Below are 13,367 nucleotides of genomic sequence, written 5' to 3'. Positions count from 1 at the left end.
CCAATTTTCGATTTTCAGATGTTACGTCGTTTAAATTACCAATATCTTGTGAGTGCTTAGCCACCTGTTCTGAAAGTTTGGTAATTGAGGATGTGGCTAAATCAATTTTTGCAGTTTGATCATCCACTTTTTTATTCAAAATTGCGAATTGTTGTAGCATTTCCTCTAGCAAAGTGTTAGATCCTCCAGATGCCATATCCTCACCTGTTGGTTGTTCAGTTTCTTCAGCTGGAGTTGTTGGTGAGGGTGCAGTCTGTAAAACAGCAGGGACTGAAGATCTACGTCCCTGAGAAAACAGGGTTGTTTGTGTCAATTTGCCTTTCCCTGCCTTCGACGCAGCTCTTGTTTTCACTCTGTCGCTCATTCCACACCTGTCTTTGGATTCAAGGTCAAACTGTCAAAAGTTTCATGAGAAAGACAGGCCTTGGAGTAAACAATCAAACCACAGAGAGACAAAGCAAAGTTGGTTCCCAGAGAGTTGTAAATCCCAAACTCCACTAGAGGGAGTGATGTTACAGTTCAGGAAAGAAGAAACAAAGTTTCAGTCGCCATTAAAGTTCCTTCAGTTAAGTAAATTAACAATATTCCTTGGAAAAGACCTTTTCCCTCTGGCAGAGCTCTCACAATGTTGCCACAAGTTTCTTAAAAGGTGCAAAGTACAGTTGTTTAATTGTATCCAACAGTAATGCCTCTAAGTATCCATTTCAGATTTGTAAATGTATCCGCAAAATAGCCTTTTGTCCCGCTGCAAGTCCGGGGACTGGGGGTTTTAAAATCTTTAGGATTTTTAAAAGTCTAGCAGAGGAGAAAGTCCCCAGATAAAGTATGGAATGTTTGGGAGGAAATAAGACGGAAAATAACAAATAACAAACTAAATATTGATGTATGTAATTTTTATTTCTCAATTACCGTATTTTTTGCACCATAACACTCACTTTTTTCCTCCTAAAAAGTAAGGGAAAATGTCTGTGCGTGTTATGGAGGGAATGCCTACGGGTGGCATGCCTACGGATTTTCCTCCTCTAAAAACTATGTGCGTGTTATGGTCGGGTGCGTGTTATAGAGCGAAAAATACAGTATATTTTGTGGTAGTATGGTTTTAATGTGTTTTCTTTTGTAACATAAAATCACTCAATAGTTTTTTTAAAAAAAAATAAAATATTTAGCCCACATATCACAGCTGGTCCATGATTTGGGGGGGGGAGAGAGATACTGCCAAAGCAGGGTTAAGGAACAGGTACGTAACTTAGGGGTACTCCCAGATCCATTACTGTCCATTACCTGAGGCCCAGGTGTCCTTGATAGTGCAGAATGCACTCTGCCATCTTGTGCTGGTAGCTCAGCTATGCGTGGTAGCTCAGCTATACGTGGGGCTGCCTCTAAAAGCGGTTCAGAAACTTCAGCTGATACAAAATTCAATGACCAGGTTGCTCACCAGAACAAGACGGTTTGAGCATATTACACCAATCGTGGCCTGACTGCGCTGTCTGCCAGTTAGTTTCCAGGCCCAATTCAACGTGCAAGATTTTACCAACAGAGCCTTAAATGCATTAGGAGCCCAATATCTCAAGGTGGTGGTTGTGATCTGAGGCCCTTCTCTACATCTCCTGTCCCTAAGAGGTTCAGAGGATAAAAAGACAAGGATGGGTCTTTGCTGTGGTGGCTCCCCTTCTGTGAAATACTCTTCCCAGAGAGGCTCTTCTGACACCATTATTACATGTCTTTATTTTGTTTAACATTTGTTTACTGAAGGCAGAAATTTTGCATGCATTCTGTGATGTAAGAGTTGGAGAGACAAAATCAGCCTCTAAGTGTGATCCAGCCCTGGAGTTGAGTGATATTTCATTTTAGTGGGCAGACATGTCGCCTCAGCTTTGTCAGTCAAAAACAAATCCCTAGAAAGAGGTTACGGTGGTTTATTCAGATGAAACCTTGTGATAATCGGGATCATCTTACATCTCTGTCAACTTGCATTCAGCTTAGTGAAAAAGAAGAGGACGTAATTTTTTAAAAAATATTTTTAATTGCTTTTTTTTCAGATAAAGATATACAGTCAATTATACAAAGAAACATCAGCTACAAAGAAAAGAAAGAAAAAAGAATAAATCATTTCAGAGCTTATTTCAGTCTACTATCGGACTTCCCCACATCTCCCTCACAATGCATTCTTAACAATAAAAATATCAGCAAATTATAACCTTGTTTCATGCGTTTCTTTTATACTTTCTAAACTTACGTTTTAGTTTAAATTACTTATTGTCAATTTACTCTAAAAAACAAATATAATAGCATTTTAAACATTTAAACGTTGGTCCTTTCATTAATTTGTTATTTAGTTTCATATGTCATGCACTCTCATTGCTGGAGCTAATCTTTCCAAGTCGTGCGAATTCTTATAATTCATATAATTTGTAAAACTTTTGCAAATAGTCCTTAAATTTTTTCCAGTCCTCCTCCATTGCTTCTTCTCCCAAATCTCGGATCCTGGCAGTCATCTCGGCCAATTCCATATAGTCCATCAAGAAGAGGACGTAATTTTCAAGTATGAGGACATAAATATATTTACCTACAGAAACTCAAGATGGGAGAAAGGCGTTTAAGAAGGAGAGAATCCATACCCTCATTTTTTAAAGCAAAAGCACCTCTTTGAATATTTCCCATAATCTGACCCATTCAACCACTCAGTGTCTCAAAACCTCTGAGCTGGGAAGAGATGATCATAATTCAAGTGGCACAGTCAATCTAGTTAATTTTGTTTTTGCCCCTCAGCTTGCTCAAAATTTGAGGCATAGGGTGGCGCTGTGGTCCAAACCAGAGAGCCTAGGTCTTGCTGATCAGAAGCTCGGTGGTTCAAATCTCCGCGATGGGGTGAGGTCCCATTGTTCAGTCCCAGCTCCTGCCAACGTAGCAGTTCAAAAGTACATCAAAGTGCAAGTAGACAAAAAGGTACCACTCCAGCAGGAAGGTAAACAGCGTTTCCGTGCGCTGCTCTTGTTTTCCAAGAGCGGCTTAGTCATGCTGGCCACATGACCTGGAAGCTGTACGCCGGCTCCCTCGGCCAGTAAAGTGAGATGAGCTCTGCAACCTCAAAGTTGTCCACTACTGGACCTAATCATCAGGGGCCCCTTTACATTTACCTATGATGCTCCAAAAGGATCAGGCACTGTTGAGAATTAGTTCACATAACAAATGCTTTAGTTTTATACAATAAAATGGTTTGTTGAAATAAATCCTCAAAAATGAAGTCATGCCTCATTCTTTATGTGAGTACGAGGCCAACATGAAATGGGGTCAACTGAATTTGGGGAGATAATGCATCAAACACTCATATGGGAATTCCAATGACATTTCTATTACCGTCATATCCGATGAAATATGTGTAAGAGTCAAATAAAGAGATTAATCTGTATTTTAATTTATTTTATCTTCCTTATCATTTGTTCCCTGCTGTTCAGCTCAGGCCTTAGCACAATAATGTAGCATTTGGGAGAAAAGATGCAACCCAGTAATCCAGCACTGGAGGCCAAGATGGAGAAGATCTCCACAGCCACCGTGTATTTCCCCTTGGTGCTCAAGTAGGTTGGCACAAAGGACAACCAAACACTGCAAAACACCAACATGCTGAAAGTGATAAATTTGGCTTCATTGAAACTGTCAGGGAGTTTCCTGGAAAAGAAAGCTACTATGAAGCTGGCAGTGGCCAGGGAGCCCATGTAGCCCAAGACAGAGTAAAACATGGAAGCTGAACCCTCGTTACATTCAAGTATGATTTCCCCAATCACTGAATGCGTGTCCTTATCTGGAAACGGTGGAGAAGTACTTAACCAAAGAGCACAAATGGCAGCTTGGATGAAGCAGCAGAAGAGGACAATCGAATTGGTCAGGCCTTTCCCCACCCATTTCCTTATGCTGGATCCTGGTTTGGTGGCCATAAATGCCACAACCACAGTGACCGTCTTTGCCAACACAGTGGAAATGGCCAAAGAGAAGACCAGGCCAAAAGCCATTTGTCGGAGAAGACAGATCACCCTTCCAGGCCGTCCAATGAAAAGCAAGGAGCACAGGAAGCAAAGGAGGAGGGAGAGGAGGAGGATGTAGGTGAGGGTGCGGTTGTTGGCTTTGACTATGGGAGTATCCCTGTGCTTCAGGAAAATGCCAAGTACTAAAGTTGTGACGACAGAGAGAGAAATAGCCAACACCACTAAGATGATCCCCAGATTTTCTTTGTAAGAGAGGAAGCTCACAATCCTGGGAACACATTGAGTTTGGTCCTTGTTGGGATATTGGTCCTCTGGACAATTGATGCAAGCGTCTATGTCTGAGAAAGGGAAGAGGTGTTTCAAAAGGTTGACCAACATCTATCTAAACACAAACAGCTATTTAAGCATTCCTTTACACTGGGTAACGCCATTCAAAAGCAATCAGCCACAAGAAGATTTGAGGATGTCTATTTTTGTGTTCTTGCAGTTCTTTGACAAAATCCAGGAGAAGTGAATCTCATAGAAAGATTGTATAGAAAGTAGCCCACGGTACAAGTTAAAACTCACCTTAGTCGCTCCCTCCACTTTTGCCTCATGACCCACCAACTACTCCTAGAAGGTTTCACAGAACAGGATGAGGCCCTGAGGATGCACAAGGTTTCTCACCCTGGCTTTAGAGTTGGCTGGAACCAGGAGATGACCTTCTCATTGCTTTGGATTTTGCTGGCATCCAAGGAGCACTTTGCTTATTTTTCCATCTCAGATAGGTGTCTAATCATCCAGCCATTCATTCATCTATATTTAGTTATTACATTTACTACATTTATATCCAAGGAACTACAAGTGGCATACTTGGTTCCCTCCACGTTATCCTCAGAATGTCCCATGAGTTGTGTAGGAGGCAAAATTGTGATCCGCCTAATGTAGGGCTGCCTTACTTCTGGGTTTTCCCTGACACATCTGGGAATTGAGCTGCCAAATGGCGCCCAGGCAGATTTTTGCTGAATAGGCAAAATGTCTGGGATAACCTGAACATATGGCAAGTAGGGGGTTGTTGTTGTTGTTGTTGTTGTTGTTGTTTTAAGATCCTTTAAAAATCCTATAAAGGCCCAATAACTTTGACCATTTTTTTAAAAAAAAAATGACAACTCAACAAGAAGATAATTGTTCCTGAAAATCCTTTCAGTTTTAGACTCCTCTGCATTCACCAGCATTCTCCAAAGGTAATAAATAGCACACACACACACGCGCACACACAAACACACAAATATATATCCCATAAATTAGGTCATGGGAATTCCTGCCTCCCACCTTTCTGACTAGAGATCATTCCTTCTGGACACGGAGCACAATCATAGCAGCAAAACTTCTCTCCTTCCTTCTTTTTTCTACTGAAGCCAGGGTTGCAGTTGTCATTGCACACAGAAAGGGGCAGCGCCTGTGCAAAATCATATAGATGAGCAACAACAGATCAGCCCTTTTCAGTCCTTCACCTCCATGTGATTAGACTATTCTGAACGGCAGAGAGACTGAGGACGAACCAGTTAGCTCAGCTCCACAGTGACCCGTTTGTTACCAATTCCCAACTTCCTCTCTTGGTTTGATCAGTCTAAGACTCAGCCTGAAAGCGGATCATCAAAAAGACAATGCGATCTCCAGACCCCCCAAAATATGAAGCTGTAGAAATAAAGATATCTTGAAGATAAGAGGAATGTCCATCTTTTTCCCTTCCAGAAATCATTACATGAAGTGATGATATTCTGTGACACTTTAGCAAAATAAAATATTTTATTTTCCAATGCTTTGTAACTGGCTTACGTGACAACACATTTTCACAAATCAATTAAATGGCACAGATGGACAAAAGGACTCCTTGCTTTAATTTAAGGTTTGAGATCTATGTATGAGGACAAGGATAATAAAGCAAAAGATCTACAATAGGGCACCTCTGAGCTGCCCAGAAGGGAACATTCCCCGTTTATAAAGTCAAGAGTCTCCAGTGATAATTTACCTGATTAAAACATGGATGCCACACAATTTGTTCATCATTGATGTTTAACTCTTTGCCTGCTGGAGCCTGAGGCTCCAGTCTTCCAACTTTCAATCTAGTCAGTGAGCCATTGGGGAAAGTGATCCAATTGGTAACATCAAAACCTTCAACCAGTTCTCCATGTTCATCAAAGTGCACCATATCTCCAGTGCTGCTGTTGAATACAAGGCTCTTCAGAAAGCGATGGGCCTGGAATATTGAAATATTTACATGGAATTAATGGCATGAATAACTGGGCTTAAAGCAGTACATACGGTGATGCAATATTTCAACTTGTCTATTATTATTATTAACGTGAAATGGGTTACATAAAGAACAGTCTTTTGTGGGTATTTGGCAAGCTAGCATGACAGTGATGTTGACTCTGAGTAAATGTGCACCAGGTCAGGCAGGCTAATACCTGTGGCTCTTACCAACAGACCCGGCTGGAGCTCATTGGAACTGGTGAGGTGAAAAGCCAGGAGATCAGTGGTAGATGGAGGCAAAGCAAAGAAGTTCTGAGTTGTCATTACCTGCCATGGTTGCACATTCAGAAAGGCAAATCTCTCTCCTCTTGCCAATCTGCTATGTTTGGAGCTGGATTTGTATATGGAGTTCAAAGCATGTGCCACAGCATAGACAGCTTTGTAGACATTGTAGCTGTGACCAGTCATGTGTTTTTCATACAAAACCCCAGGAAGGTTCTCCAGTTTCTCCTCCAAAGTGCAGGGTTCTTTCTGCTCAGCCTCCACCTCTTGTCCATTAGATGCTTTCAGGGAGCAGGTGAAAGTCTGTTCCCAGACATCCTGGATGAAAACATCCTCTTTGTGCCAGAAGGGTCTTATCGTCTGAATGAACTTCTGGAACCCTAATGGCTGACTTGAGTGGACAGTGAAGGATAGAGTACCGTGGAACATCTCTATTTCCCAGCTCTTCTGAATAGAAACTGATGCAAAATCCCAGTGAGATGTAGCAACCCACACTTTACCCAGTGGTGGCCATCCCAATAATGGTACTACAAACGACAATACTCTCAAAAACAGAAAGGATGGAGGCTCTCCATAAACCACAAATACATTAGCTTTTGTCTCAAAAACAATAGCATAACTTTCCTGGCGCATCATAAACAAGCGTATCATTTCATCCAGATAATTCCATTTTTCCAACTTTAGTATGAAGTCATAGCAGATACCATGCTCAAAGAGTAGTGGTAAAATTGTCTGTAGAAACTGGTCCCCTTTGTCATCATCCACAGCACAAAGTACAATCCATGTCCATTTGAAATGCTGAAGTAATTGCACAATTCCTATGTGCTGTTTGGCTTCATTTGGGACCATCTGGTATAAAAATGGGAATAGCTTGTTTGCATCCTGTATTGCTAAAAAAGATCCATATGTGAGCTAAAATAAAATGTATGAGGTGTTTAGTTTTTGTTTTTGATGGATTATGAGAGAATGCAAAACTATAGATTTCACAGGCACTTCAGAGGCATAGCTTTCCCAATAAATGTCTGCTTGGGTTTTAAAGAAGAACACTTCAAGTAAGGGAAGACAATGTGGAAGAATAGCCAGTAATCTGCTTCATTATTGATAATTTCTTAATGTTTCTCCTAATGTTTTAAAAATATGTAGTCCAGCCTTATAGAGCAGCAGAGAACAAGTTTTTCCTCTCTTCTATAACAGCCATTAAGGTATTTTAGAGAACTATATTAAACTCCTTAGTCTCTTCCTCTCTGAACTAAAGTTACACATTTCTGTCAGCCATTGCTTACATTATGTGTTTTCAGTTGTGTATTAGGTCTAGTAAAAAATGGGAAAGAAGAAACCATATAAACTCAAATCCTTTACGTCCTTGACACAATCATTCCATTCCACTTCAATTTACACATACTTGACAATTGGCTCTCAGCACTGCTTGGTCAATCCCAATCCAAACTGTCCTCCTGAATAAAACTTTGCAGGAACCTTGTCAAGACTGTGTTGAAATCAAGATAGTATTTCCCATAAACCCATGCTCCCGATTTACCTGTGGAATCTTGTGGGTTCCTGAAATGGTGGCCATGTTGGCAGAGATTTCAGAGATGCATCCTCCAATGAGAGCTATCAGATTGTTCCACTTGTGACACTTGAAGTTGGGGACAAATCTATGCTGTGTGGAAAGCAGGTTGAGCGTGGCCTTGTAGGTCATCCTTGCAGTGTAGTAGCTGTTGAGGACGCGGAACCCTAGAGAGATGTTGGATAAGACTTTGGGATTCTCATTGATTTCTTTGACAGCAAATGCTAAGGCCAGGATGTGCTGGTAGTTCTTTGGCACGGAGCTGTAATACAATTACAACACAATGGACTGAAATGAGGAAAAAGAAGAGGAGGAGGAGGAGGAGGAGGAGGAGGAGGAAGAAGAAGAAGAAGAAGAAGAAGAAGAAGAAGAAGAAGAAGAAGAAGAAGAAGAAGAAGAAATGCTCCCTGCATTTAAGGGAATTACTCTTTGTCCCAATAAAAACAAGTAGTTGAAAGTCCATAGGTGTGGCCTTGCCAACACAGTGTCCATAGGTGCAAGGAAGCCATAGAGACCATCACCTGAGGCCACAGAGCCTCTGATCTCTTCCCTTGCTCACTGCTTACTTCACCATGAGATGTTGTGAGTGGTTATGCCTCCCAGAAGTACATATATGTGAATAATGACATGGGAAGAGCAAAGCTCTTTGCTCTGAATACTTTTCCAGGCTCTGATCTTCAACTGAGCAATTGAACAGAAAAGGGAGCACTATGAGGGCAGAAGTGGAGCAATCTGAGGGGAAAGCGCGGGGAGGAAGTGATGCACTCAAAAAGTGAGGAGAGACAGAAATGAGTAGCAGTTGTTTTCCACAGAGAAAGAGTCAGAAGATCCACATGTAAATGCATTCACATTCCTCAAGGCTGAGAAGTAATGAGGTGTGGACAGAACAGAAATAGTATGGCAGTGACAAGGCATGATCCACCATGTGAAAATGCTGTAACAGGCTTACTAAATAATAAAAAGAAGCACAGAACTGTTTATTTTAGTGGGCCTTGCAAAGGAAAACTTAATAGTATTACAAACAGTTAATAAGTGAAATGAATACAGTAAACCCACAATCTGTATTCAGCTTTACATGCCTGGCAAAAAAAGAAAAAAATAATTGAATCCAAAGGGGATGAGCGTCTGGGAGAAAAGACTTTGGGAATCCCATCTGCCATTGAACCCAATTTGTTTTGGCCAAATACAACGTTGGCTTTCAGCCTGATTCCTGGAATGTGACCCTCTTGTAAATTGGGGGCTTCCTGTCTCTGTCTCTCTGTCTACCCGTATCCACCCTTGCCCCTCATCTTCTCATGCTGAGGTTGAGTACTTCATACCTCTTCTTATGGAACTGAAGAATGCTTCACCCCACCCTTACAATTTCTTTGGGTTTCCATGAAGAAGAACATCAAAATATGAATCACGGTACTGCTCAATGATGCATTTTCAATCATTTCAGTCTGATTATATTATACACGGATAGAAGGGGAATAAATAATGCCTTACACAGGTTCATCAATCAGTATCTGTGAAGGCTGTTCCCTGAAAGACTGGATATTAGAGAAGTATATGACTTGGGAAACCATCTCTCCAATTACAAGGTCTCCTGGCTGGTAAAATTCGTGAGCAATAGGAAGAGGGTCATCATAAATGCTGCAGTTAATAGAATGTGCCTTACATATAGTGTGAAGCAGAAGTAACAGCAAAAACAGCACCAGCAGGATCCTGCTCAGGAATCTTCCCCTCCCAATGTAGATTCCCATGTTTCCACTACAGCCTTATAGGCGGATGTTATCAGTTTGGCTAAAGTATCCTTTGAATAGGAGGCTGTTAGGTAGTCTATGCATAGCGCTTATTTTCTTTTTCTTCACACATTATTCCCAGGAATGACCGGAGGTTGCTGGGATACAAATAATAACATCGTAGCTATTATTACTTCTTTTTAAAACAACCAACTGCAGCTGTTTAGTTATAAATTTCACTTTTCCTTGGTTTACAAAGAAAATAGCTATACCCATGTCTGTTACCCAAGAGAACATAAGGTCCATTGCGGTGAGGCAGCGCAGCGTTTCAGTTCAACAATATGCTAAACCATGTGCTAAACCATGCCTAGTCAAGGAAGTTCACATTTCACAAAAAGAATGTTCCTTGAATTTGATAGGTGGATGGAATCATATCCAAACATGTAAAAGAAGAATGATGACACAAAAGACCGGCAGAACCCTGGCTGTGCCTAGATGTAGCTGTGAACAATAGGAAGCTGTTATGCCTTTTAAAGATGCTGTTGTTGTTTTAATCCAAACAGAATGTGTATATCTACTATGTAAGAGGATGGAAGCCAGCAATTTTGACAATGATGGAAATAATTCCTCAGTGTGCTCTTCGTATTTGCAGTTGCCACATGCCTGACCAAATTGCTAAAGCCTCTCCCCCCTGAATTGTACGACTATTATTGTCTTCCTTGAGAGATAATAAGTAGGCAGCACTGCTTAGTCCTGAGCAAGAGTTAAGTTTTCCCAGAGATCATTCTTAGTTGGCAGAAATTGAAGTCCTGGGTTTAAAAGTAGAGTCAAGTCTTAGTGCCCAGTACATGATTTTCAGTCCCATCCCATCCTGTCCCCCACCCTGAAGATGGGTTCATCTCCTTCATCATTTGACCTCCCAGTATTGTTTGCCCCCATATTGCTTTCAAAAACAAATTCATATTAGGATTGCCAAATTTCTAAATTCAGTTGATGCTGTTTTTATTATTTTTATCAGTTTTTATTAGCTTTTTTATCAGTTTTTATCAGTTTTTATGTGCCTCAGTACTTTATCTTTGTTAGTTGGCAGCTGTTAATTTACAAAGCTTAGGTCAAGGGCCTGAGTTACAGAAAGTCTGGAAAGCTCCGGAGAAGGCCCTAATTAGCTCCGGCTCAGCAGGAGTGGAGATTAGACGCCCTATTGTGGGTAGACACCGAGCTTCCTGATTTACAGCAGAAGCTGCTCTGATTTACAGCGGCTCTATCCCTGGAAAATGCCCAGGAAAAAGAAACGACCGGCCTCATCTCCAGAAGGGAGCCCACAGAAGAGCAAGCAGAGCAAAATGGACGATTTTGTAAAAGCACAGAACTCAGAACCTACCGCACCAAATAGAATTCATTCCCAGGTAGGTGGGGATGCTTTAATGGGTGGAGATCACCCAGGGGAGAATGCTGAGATGAGCGCTCATGAATTATCCCATGAACTACCATCTGAGGGGGCACCGTTCTATGCAGAAATACTCGCGGACCACCGTCTGCTGACTGCAAGAACAGTGGAGGAAATTAACATCAAATTTGAAAAGGTAACGTCTCTCCTGACGGAGTTGGTGCTCCTGGCAGCCAAAAATAGCCCACTCAGTACTAAAGAGACCGACCATAGCATTGCCCTCCCTCTAGACCATCATGTACAGGGGTGCAACCGGTCTGGACTTGATAACCGAGAGACTACAAATACTAAAAACAACAAAAGCAAAAGTAGGGACCTGTCAGGGAACTGACATCGGAGCTAGAGGCGGAGGGGAGGCTCCCAAATGATGCTGGAGAAGGACCCAGCAGGGAGAGAGGCAGCTCAGCTGGGGAAGGAAATCAGCGCAACACCAGGGATAAAGGGGGGCGGATGGGGGAATCGGCGAGAGGGCTCCAGGACTCTTCGCCGGACACCAGCGGGGAGAGCACGGGTCCTCCGCTACCCGCGCCCACCCTGCACAGAAGACGTCCGTGCAGAGAGAGTAGGAGGAGATTGGGTGTCAAACAACTTTTATGTTGGAAAAGATTTAAGAAACGCCCACTGACGGATTCTGCTAGCGACTGAGGCAGCCATGAAGTGAAGGGCTGTCCAGACAGAAAGGTTTAGCAAGGCAACAAAGCCTGGAGAGGCGGCAACTTACGCACGAGCAACCCATACACATTACAGGACCTGATCCTACAAAGTACTCAAGTAGCTCTGGATATATATCCTTTTAATGGTATGCTGCCTTACTGGAAATCAATCGACAGTGTGAAGAGAAACTTTAAGCTTTTACTAAATATCCATTGCAACACTCTGATCGCGATAAACTTGCTTTGCACGGACCCCCAGCACACTAGACTCAAGCTGACATTTTCTGACTCAGCTACCCCTAAAATGCTACTGAAATATAGGGCCATTTTACAGGACTATAATATTGTTTTGAGGCGTGTTTTTAAAGACACAGAACGAAAACAACTACTGCCAAACTTGTCATATAGCCGGACCGACCCCAAGCAATCAGCACCCTCTCTGCCGAAGGGCTTTCGCCATAGGGCCATGATTCATTCGGAAGGGCCGTCAAAGATGAATATGTGCGATGAACCCAGCTGCAACACTCACTTGGAAAGGAAAACATCAGACCAAAAAGGTCAACACACACAAAGAACGCCAGCCCAATCTAGATAAATCAAAGATAGGACACTCTATTACGCCTTTGGCAGATCCAGAATTTCACCACCCTCTATCCCAACTGGAATCTGATCAGCCAATGCCAAGTGACGACCCTCCCAAGGGAAATGGGACACATAGAAAGCCAGAGACAGATTTAATTATCTTTGACGAAGACCCCCCGATGGTACCAGCAATTCAGATAACACCGTCGATGCCGGGAAATTGGGAAAATGCTGCAAATCAACCCTGAGAACAACAACACCGTGCATATCCTAAGAACGGTTGCATCATTACCGAACCAGTGGGAGAGCTGATAACAATTTCCCCGCCACAAGGAAGCCAAGCCAGTTATGGAACGAGCAGCCTTAACATTATCTCATGGAACATAGCGGGTTGGGCTAACAAACTTGGGGACGAGCCATTTCGTGAATATATAACAGGTTTTGACATAATAATGCTGCAGGAAACTTGGGCAACTGATATCATAGCTCTCGACGGTTTTGACATCTATGAAATCAAGGCCTCTAAACCGCTTGGAAGGGGACGACAGGGGGGGGGCTAGTAACTCTGGTTTCCACTCAATTGGCATCACAAGTTATTGAGTGCTCAGTTTTCGAGCAGCTGGCACTGGGGATCACCTTGCATATGGAATCCAAGAGTATTATTCTTGTTTCAGCTTATATTCCACCATATATAGTGCAAACACAGATAGAGAGCACATGGCATAAATTCCATAGTTTCCTTTACTCCCTACAAATTAGGTACCCTGGATCGCCATTTTACCTAATGGGAGATATGAATGCCAGAATAGGCTCAAATGATGATAGCCTGGAAATAAAATTCCCAATATTAAGAGATCTAAAGGAAAATAGCGCCCTCTTTCTAAACCCACCCCCACG

This window comes from Podarcis vaucheri, assembly GCF_965113315.1.
Source record: "Podarcis vaucheri genome assembly, chromosome: 16".
Classification (NCBI taxonomy): Eukaryota; Metazoa; Chordata; class Lepidosauria; order Squamata; family Lacertidae; genus Podarcis; species Podarcis vaucheri.
The sequence above is the reverse complement of the archived record's forward strand: the minus strand, read 5'-3'. Positions refer to the sequence as shown.